At 34.2% G+C, this 10260-nt stretch overlaps 1 long non-coding RNA gene across 7 annotated transcripts; it reads left to right on the top strand.

Annotated features, from left to right (window-relative positions):
• The first annotated feature begins 4335 nt into the window (after positions 1-4335).
• LOC110778215 (uncharacterized) lies at positions 4336-9973 on the top strand. Of its 7 annotated transcripts, none has more exons than XR_002530700.2 (6): positions 4337-4495; positions 5215-6454; positions 6630-6686; positions 7204-7261; positions 8802-8925; positions 9660-9973. It is a non-coding gene; the product is annotated as an uncharacterized lncRNA (long non-coding RNA). The 7 variants fall into 7 exon arrangements; XR_002530702.2 differs by having other exon boundaries at positions 6594-6686; XR_002530697.2 differs by having other exon boundaries at positions 6594-6686; positions 7199-7261.
• The last annotated feature ends 287 nt before the right edge of the window (positions 9974-10260 follow it).

Here is a 10260-nt window from a genome sequence, read left to right as displayed (position 1 = left end):
ATTAAATAATATACTCCTTAATATTGGCACAAAATCCCAAAATAATATTAATTCATACCATAGCTCAGTATAGAACTAATAACCCAACACATTCGTCCTTACTTATACCAATCATCAATTTGTAAATCTAAATCCAAAAAATAATATGACCTACTCATATATTAATCTCAATAGGACACTAACCCCTAATATAAATGATACTCCCAAATTAACTCCTCTATATCTCTTTTCGTTGACTTCCACAACCAACAAAACAATTAAAGTACATTATTAAAACAACTATATACGCAACATTAACAATAACAAAATTATTATACTACTCACGTAAACTCCGAGAGAATAACAATAATATAATATGCATTATGCATCATAAACTTCCAGAGATTAAAATCACATCTAATAATTAATATATTCGAACAATCTAAAAGAGACTAAGTGACAAGTGCGTGTGATTACCTTCACGTAAAATAAAATACAATACCGAAAATCCAAGCGAGTAAAAGAATCTGGTGGCTAAATTTGTTTGAGCGCATATGATGACGATGGTGTAAAAATCAAGGGTCTAATAATATTTCTTCACTTTTATGAGTTTGGCTTGATCTCACGCACAAACTACGGAAATTTGGGAAAATGAATTTGGTAGAAAAGGTTAGAACTCTTAGAAGGCTTAGAACGGCTGCTCAAGCAACATACCATGAACAAATTGACAATAGGGTTTAAATTAGAATACTACGCATATCCGTACTCATATAAGAGTCGTATAATAGGGTTTAAATCTTTTCCGAAAACAGAAATATATTTTAACTAAATAGGATAATTTCTTAATAAATCAACACAAAATGATTTATTTTCACGAAAATTATTTTATTCGATCATAAAATAATGGGGTATTACAATCTATTCCCCTTAAAAGAAATTTCGTCCCCAAAACTTAAAGTTAAGAAATAAATAAAATAAGGTATTACACCACATCAAGCCACGCAAGCTAAAAAGATCAGCAGTGTGGTCCAGTTTACATTTCCACCTTGTGCAAACTTCCATGTAACTCAACTGACAATTCAAACACATCTCAAAGGACTAATACAATTACTAACTTTAAGTATAAAAAAGTTACCAACATAGTTGGCTCAAGTGGTAAGCAGCTTGATGCCGCTTAAGGAAGGTCTCGGGTTCGAGCATCGCCGTATGCAGAAACTCTTGTTAGGAGACTCACCCACCATAAGCAAGGTGTGCGACACGGGTCGAATTCGGATGTAGTCGGAGTTAAGCTCCGGTGAACCGGGAGTGCTATGCGTAAAAAAAGTATAAAAAGTTAAATATTGAACTATGATGCCTCATTTTAAAATGAAATACTTAGCTTAATGTAGGATTTCCAGTTCTATTACTCTACATGTATAGATTCAGCAAGCCTATGGGAGAAAGCTCGTGATCGAAATGATAAAAAGAATGCCTTCTACAATCAGTTCTTCTTTCTCTCATTCCGTAGCATGTCTACTTCATATGTATGCATCACTTCATAATAAATGTGAAAATTCCAAAATTAGCAGAAATTTTAACTTAATTAAAACAACATTTACACCTAAAGGCTAAACCTTAATTCATATGTTATTGGTCCACCCAACTTAGTGAGCAAAAATACAAAGTTACCCCATAGAGAATTTCATTGCATGAACATACAAACAAATGTGTATTAAACAAACTAATTAACTAAATATTTCAAAGCTGAAGAGAAATGGAGGCTAAAGGATAAATTGAATGTCTGTTGTGATCACTGTGCTATATATAGATTTTATACAGAATAGGACGCCACAAACCCAAATCATATTAATGTTTGAAATTGAGGGAATAACCAATGCGTAAAAATCAACCAATGGTAGTCACAACTTATTGATATCACAACAACACCACCGTGACAGAAAGACTCAATGTAAACGGAGGACCAATCAAGTAAACAAGAAAAACCTCATTCTAAACCCTAAACCCAGAGATGAAGAAAAACCCCAATCTAAACCCTAAACCCAAAAATAATTAAAATAGAAGGTGCAACTACAATTGACATACTAGATTTCAATCACCACATACTACATACTAAATTATAAGCGAAATTAAGTTGAAATTCGATCACACAAGACAACCCCATCTAAACCCTAAACCTAGAAATCATTAAAATCGAAGGTGCAACTACAATTAACATACCAGATACAAAATCACGGGTGAATTAAGCTGAAACTCGCTCACAATATGCAATTCGTACCCAGATTCAATAAACCCATAAATCACTAAACCTAATATTCAATAAAAAGGAAGGTGCAATTGACATAGCATATTTGAATCACCACATACTACATACTAAATCATGAACGGTGCTATGTTGAAATTCGATCACAAGAGACAACCCCTTCTAAACCCTAAATCAAGGAATCATTTAAATCGAAGGTGCAACTACAATTAACATAGAAGATACTAAATCATGAGCGAATTAAGTTGAAAGTCGATCACAATATGCAATGCGGAAATTTAGACCCATATTCTCTTACCCAAATGGAAGATCCGTCTGCTTCCACATATCTGACGGCTCTCCATCGGCTTGCTGTCAGAAATCTGGAAGTAGACAAATCTTGAAAGGTATCCTTGAAATATAAAAAAACGCCATCCAATTGGAAGAAGAAAGAGCAAGCCCTTGCAGAAACTGAATGAATTGACTGAGAGGAGAGAGAATGGTGTCTCACGGTGAGGGAGAAATAAAGGTGGAGAACAAGGGTGGAGGAGAAGTTGCTGTGGAGAAGAAGCGCGGAGGGAGAATGAGAAAGGGAAGGGTGAGTTTTCATTAATACGCCAGCTGGAATCATGGGACCAGTTGAGTCATCAATAAATAAGGGTATTTTGGTCGGTGCACTATTCTTAAAAGAAATGGCATTTTTTCATGAAGGTTTTGCATCACTTAATAATAAATGTGAAAATGCCAAAATTAGCAGAAATTTTAACTTAATTAAAACAACATTTACACCTAAAGGCTAAAGCTCAATTCATATGTTATCGGTCCACCCAGCTTAGTGAGCAAAAATACAAAGTTACCCTATAGAGAATTTCATTGCATGAACATACAAACAAATGTGTATTAAACAAACTAATTAACTAAATATTTCAAAGCTGAAGAGAAATGGAAGCTAAAGGATAAATTGAATGTTTGGTGTGATCACTGTGCTATATATAGATTTTATACAGAATAGGACGCCAAAAACCCAAACATTTTAATGTTTGAAATTGAGGGAATAACCAATGCGTAAAAATCAACCAATGGTAGTCATGACTTATTGATATCACAACAACACCACCATGACAGAAAGACTCGATGTAAACGGAGGACCAATCAAGTAATCAAGAAAAACCTCATTCTAAACCCTAAACCCAGAGATGAAGAAAAACCCCAATCTAAACCCTAAACCCAAAAATAATTAAAATAGAAGGTGCAACTACAATTGACATACTAGATTTCAATCACCACATACTACATACTAAATTATAAGCGAAATTAAGTTGAAATTCGATCACACAAGACAACCCCATCTAAACCCTAAACCTAGAAATCATTAAAATCGAAGGTGCAACTACAATTAACATACCAGATACTAAATCACGGGCAAATTAAGCTGAAACTCGATCACAATATGCAATTCGTACCCAGATTCAATAAACCCATAAATCACTAAACCTAATATTCAATAAAATGGAAGGTGCAATTGACATAGCATATTTGAATCACCACATACTACATACTAAATCATGAACGGTGCTATGTTGAAATTCGATCACAAGAGACAACCCCTTCTAAACCCTAAATCAAGGAATCATTTAAATCGAAGGTGCAACTACAATTAACATAGAAGATACTAAATCATGAGCGAATTAAGTTGAAAGTCGATCACAATATGCAATGCGGAAATTTAGACCCATATTCTCTTACCCAAATGGAAGATCCGTCTGCTTCCACATATCTGACGGCTCTCCATCGGCTTGCTATCAGAAATCTGGAAGTAGACAAATCTTGAAAGGTATCCTTGAAATATAAAAAAACGCCATCCAATTGGAAGAAGAAAGAGCAAGCCCTTGCAGAAACTGAATGAATTGACTGAGAGGAGAGAGAATCACTACTACAAAAGGCGTGTTTTGTAGACGCTATGGGCTCGACGGTGCAGTATACCGCTGGGGACAAAAGTTACTTCGCGTGGTTTGTCGACGGTATTCGTCGTCGAACCACATTCTCGTCAAAGAAGAGCGTCGACAATTATGTCACGCGCACAACACGTGATTGTTAATGCTAACTCGCTTCATCAACTTTTGGGGAAAGAACCGCCCCACTTTTCCACAGCCGCACAAACCTTCTCTCTCATCAGTTCTCAACTTCTCATCCCTAAAATCATACTTTCTCTCCCCATTGTTCTGCTTCAAATCTGTTCTGCTTCTGTTCTGCTTCAAATCTCTTGCTCGAATACAGGTAATTTTATCTTTCCTCCTCCGAATTTCTCGTGTTTTTATTTCAATTCTATACCTCGAAAATCGGCTTAATTTTCAGATCTTGTTATTCAAGTTCTTGATTCTTAGTTCGTTAGAGTTCGTTTCTTTCTCGGGTTTCTTCTCATTTTCCAGTTCCTCTTTTACATGAATAATTTATTTTTTGATTTGGGGATTGTTTTTAGGTTTACTTGCTTTTTCATAGTTTTAATTGCCACTCGTTTCTCCTGAATCATGATATAACATTTTTTCATTTTGTTGTTGACGATTCTGATAGGTTCAATTAGGGTTATATTTTTTTTTCATTTGGCAAAATTGGGGTAAAATATCACACGTTTATTGTTTATATATAACTTTTCATTTGTTTGTTCTTAATGAATGTGAAAAATGTTAGACTTATTATAAATTGAGTATATAGATTAATGAGATTTTAGTCCTTATCGTTTATTACTTGGAGTCTTCCATTTTTCTTTTCGTGAGTATCATTTGTTATGTGTACTCCTTGAAAATTCTTATGCCTTTGTGTGATTTTGGCGCTGAAATTTACATGTTTATTCCTGAATTAGTGTTGACATTGTCTCTCATTTTGCAAATTGTAGATGTTCTCTTAAGCTGAATTTAATCGGATATATTTATTTCATTTTCCTCCAAAGTTCATTTTAGTTTATACAAATTATTCTAAGTTGTTCTCTTCATTTGCAGATTTGGTTGAAAACCCAGATATGGTATGTTTCCTAGGTTATGAAAATTTGGAAAGCTTTTTTTTTGTACCTTGCTTAATAAAAGATTTGTGTTGAACCTTTTTTGGTTTAAAAATGAGAAACTAGATTTTTGAAACTAAGATTGGAACTTGATAAAGAGATTTGAATTCTAGTTCGATATTGTTAATTATGACTGGATTTTGAAGGAAATTTTTTGGAGATTCTCTCTGCTTCTCACTTCTCGCAGTTTACTCCATGCTCGGTGATATATTGAAAAAACATTGGATACTATGAAGCAGAAGTTACAAGGACAGGTAAGACTTGGATGCGGCCTTAGGGAGGTGAGTACATGTATGCTCTGCTATCTCATGTCTCACACCAAATCTTTAACTTTATGCAAAAAGGGAATTTCTAAAATATCAAATTTCATAGTGCATGTATAATTACAGACTATTTTTCTAAGCTGAAATATGTTGATTCTAGATTGTGTTCTACTATAATGAGAATTAATTCTCTGTACAAAAGAACAAGGCTTGCAGTATAACTAATGACTTGCTGACTATGTTGAAAATGACTTTTCATTCTCCTGCTATATTGTAACTGAGTCCATGCATTTTTCCAGTCTTACTTCTCCTCGATTTCTTAATGTAGCTTGATTTGGCCTTGTTTTAAATTTTCATATGTTATCATTGGCGCAAAGTATGAGTTTAATTTCTGAAATGCATCAAAGTTTGTCCTAGGCTTTGAAGATAATAGCAAGATGAGAACTTAAGATACAACACAAAAGGGTGCGTATAGGTTTTATAACTCCATTGCTTGACTGAGTTACATATATATCTTTGAATTTATGTTAGTTCTCCACCTGATCGACTTAACACAATGATGGTTTGCATCTTATCTTAATCACTGAACATTATAATATTTATATTTCTTTTCTTTACGAATGCAATGATTGATGTTCAAGTTGTGTTTTTTCAATTTTAGTTTCAATTAGTTTTATATGAAAATTGGTAGTTTTGTATTTTTGTTTGATATATAGTGTCCCTCAGATTATGTTTTCTCTTCTCGTACATCTTTACTCCGTGCCCAGGTGTTTTAAAATTTTCTTTTTGAATATGTGGATATTATTTTGGATTCCAAGTTTCAATTTCAGTAATTAAATTGAGATTTTAGGTACTAATACGGTTTGTCAATTAAATTCTGAAATCCAGGGTCAGATTTAAGTTCAGCAACTTTTTAAGGTATGTTTATCTTTGTGTCTTCTATGAAACTTAATACTCCGTATTTGATTGCAGTCATGATTTCTTGCCTTGAAGCATTCATTTTTCGTCTAACTAATAGTCTATTCTGTTCTCATAGCCTTGTATTCTAAATTTACAGTTTGTCTGCACCATTTGAATTTGATCCCCTTGACAGATTTAATCTGATACTTGAATTGGTTTGGTATGGAGAAACCTACATGGAAAAGAAAAGGTATAATGTAATTTCCTGAATGTCAGTTTGTAATTTGTGGAGTTTAAGGTATACTAAGGTTGCTTTCTGGATGTCCTAGTTTATTGGAGTGTAAGGTCGCTTTCTAAATATCCTAGTTTACTGGAGTACAACTGTACAAGGTTGCTTTCTAAGTGCCATATCTATTTTGTGGTGGGTCATAAACTCACAAGAAATTAAGCTAAGAAATTGACTAAAATGCTAAAGTTTATATTGTTCCATAAAGCATATGACCTCTTTCATATTCATTAGATAGTTTGGCACATGAAAAGGACAAGCGTCATATAAGCTCCAAAGAATGGACATCATCATTTCCCTAAAACATTTTTTTGATGGAATTGATGTTAATTTGATAAAATTAAAAGATAAATATATCCTTTTCTAAACCTTAACATTGGTTTACTAATTTAAGATCAGGTAAGCCATTGTTCATTTGTTAAAATCTCTGTCTAGAGTCTTCAATTACTGATTTATGGCTTATTGTGTATTCTTAGTTTAGGTTTACTTTTGACTGCTACCATTCGTGTGACATCCGATTCATTCTCTTCATCTCTGAGGTACATGTACATGTCTCCATTGTAACTGATATTGATTTCTGCTTGCAACATTTATTTTTTCATTTGAATGATGTGCGGTTGTGATGAAAACATTAGAAATCAGGAACATTTTGAAAACGTTCTAAGCAAAGAAAAATATGATAATCTCATGGTCTAATATTGAGCCTGCTAGTATTGTCAATGTTGACGTTCCCCTGTAGCATCATGTCTTTAGTAAACAGTCTACGCTGTCTGGTAACCAAGCAATAAAGAGGATCTTAGGACTAGCAAGGTTGTTGCAGATGAGTCTTTTCCACGGAACAACACTAACAATAGCTTGCATACTTACTAACTTTCCTTGTAGAAAACTTATTGTCAGCTACATAAGCTTGAACCTACTTTTAACTATCAATGACTCTCCTACATTGAAGGATTTTCATGACATCCCAAGGCATACAAGTAGGAGTAGCCATTGTCCATATGGGTTCTTAGGAAAGTGTTGTAGGAGACAATGTGAGTAGTTTAAAGTGAAAATGTAAATATATAAAAAAAAAGATGGTGCAGACATTTCTTAACTTCAATATTGAGCATAAAGTTGTGGATTAGTTATGTTTGTATTATGTTTTGTTCATTCTGGATTAGGAACTTCCTCCACACTTCCCTCAGCTGGTTGTGAAAAGCTGTGAGTCTTTAACTTTCTTAGATGTCCTAATCTCTGGAAACCAGACACTAGGAAGGTACTACATCGCTACCAAACCTTACCAAAGTGAGCAAGGAGTTGCTTTGACATCACTACCACTATAGTTATCTTTGAGTATAAGTCATTGGCTTGTCCTCCTAAGGGAGTAGCTAAGCCTAATCCTGTGTTCCCACACCTCCCAGCCTTCAACAGCAACGCTACTGTCCTCCTTCAGTGCCCCTTGAGATCAATGAAAACCTCTTTTTCACCGTGAGTCTAGGACTCAACCAATGCACACCAGGCTATAGTAGTATCTGATGTCAAAGGCTCAAATGTCATTAGGTTTGCTTCAGCATGAACAATATCTCTTTTATCCTTCCCTCAAACTAGTTCCTCCTTCAAGCTCACAAGCTTTGCATCCCTTGGGTACCTAATATACAAAATCAAATCTTCTAAATCAATCATCCAAGTACCTAATATACAAAATCAAATCTTCTATCCATCTTTCTACGTAAGAGGTGATAATAGGTTGGGTGTGCCAGGCCAAGGCTAAAAAGGCAGCCTAAACCTAAGATCTCTAATATGGGAAATGCGTTTTACTACATCTTTTGTTGATACCGTGTGCTGGTAAGAATTGCCCATCTCTTTATTTTGTTAAATAATATAAGTGGCTGCATTAACATTAATCACAATTTGAGCTCCCACTGATGAAATTATATGTCATCTAGGCAAGTTGTTCAGTTGTTATTGATGATATTGAACTGTTGTCTCATCATTCTTGAGCTTATTGATTTAATTATGGGAAAATAAGACTTTTTTGTCTTTCTGTACATTGGTATTGTGAGTCACATACCGATTAAAGATTACTCTGATTTCGTGTAGGGCTTATAATAGTTGAGATTGAAAGCTGAAAGAGCCGTTGCTGAGTATAAGAGAAGAATATAAATCTGGCAGCTAGACAGTCATATAATGAAGTGATAGTAAAAGATCATTACTGCATAAGTTTGTAAGTATTTTTGGGATCTATTGTTATTTTTTTTAATTCACATGTAGTTGTTGATTTAATCTATCTTCTATGAGATTTTTGTTCTTGGATTTTTTTTTCCGGATTTTGATGTTGCTACATAAAATATGGTGAGCCTGAGTGGTTAATTTGGACTTTAGGGCAGAGCTAATGCTACACCATTCCCTAATTTCCTTCCGACGTGAGTTACCCTCTTTGTGTAAGTTCTGAGTAGCTATTTTATCTAGGCTGTATTATCATAATTATCTAGATTGTTATTGCTTATACATTTTTAATTTTTTCCCCTATATGTTGCATTGTTTATATGATATGATCGGGTTCTGTTCTTTGTACTAACTGTTTTAATGCTGCTAGAACCTGCTACCGTACGAACTGTTTTATGCCTTACCGTTTGGCCTGAGTTGATAGCTGAATTTCGCTGGCTATTGTGACTGTTATATTTTGCATTTGGGGACGTTAACTGAACGGAAACATACGATCCCCCCCCCCCCCCCCCCCCTCTCTCTCTTCAGTTTCTAATTGCAAACAAAATGGGAGAAATAGCTGGAACTTTAGTTCATGTAGATAACCTACCCGTTTATTTTCTATTAATTTAGCTATGGGGGCGTTGTAATTTTGCGTGCTATTTTTTCATTCTTTACCATAGACTTCTCTTAATTCATTTTTACACTGTGGGAGACACTATTACTTACCGTTTTTTATATATTTTTTCTAAGGTTCAGGATGCATTTGAAGATTATTATAGTGGTGGAAGAAAAGAATCAAGGGATAATATATAGCTCCTGCTACTATGTAGCTCATATTCTTGAAGTTATAGGCTTTGAGTGACCTTTGTTTTGAAGATGACATTTAGAATAACAAGTTGAAATTATAATAGTAAACGTGATGTTTTGGTAATAAATTTTTGTTTTGGAGATGCTAGCTAATTAAATAGTTTGGATAATTTGTAAACATAATTCGATGATATGTTTTGGAGCGAGTACATATTATTATATAAATTAATGTAATTAGTATCGTTAATTATTTATCATCATTTTGTCATTTCAAGTTGTAGGTGTTCGTGCTGTAGTTATGATTGATTTTAGGTTTCAGGTTGATTATACTTTGTGTAAAAAAAACAACATTCTCGACGCTTTTGAGTGTCAAAAGATAATTCCCGCAATATGTTTATGATAACCCGCAAAAATAACCCCTACGCAAAAAGGCGTCGAGAATAATTGTCGCTACTACAAACAGCGTCGATATTCTCGACGGTGAAACGCGTCAAAAAGAATGTCTGGATGCCAAAAGTCGTCGAGATTATCGACGATACAGAGC

This window comes from Spinacia oleracea, chromosome 4 (assembly GCF_020520425.1).
Source record: "Spinacia oleracea cultivar Varoflay chromosome 4, BTI_SOV_V1, whole genome shotgun sequence".
Lineage (NCBI taxonomy): Eukaryota > Viridiplantae > Streptophyta > Magnoliopsida > Caryophyllales > Amaranthaceae > Spinacia > Spinacia oleracea.
This window is presented reverse-complemented; position numbering and strand designations above follow the sequence as displayed.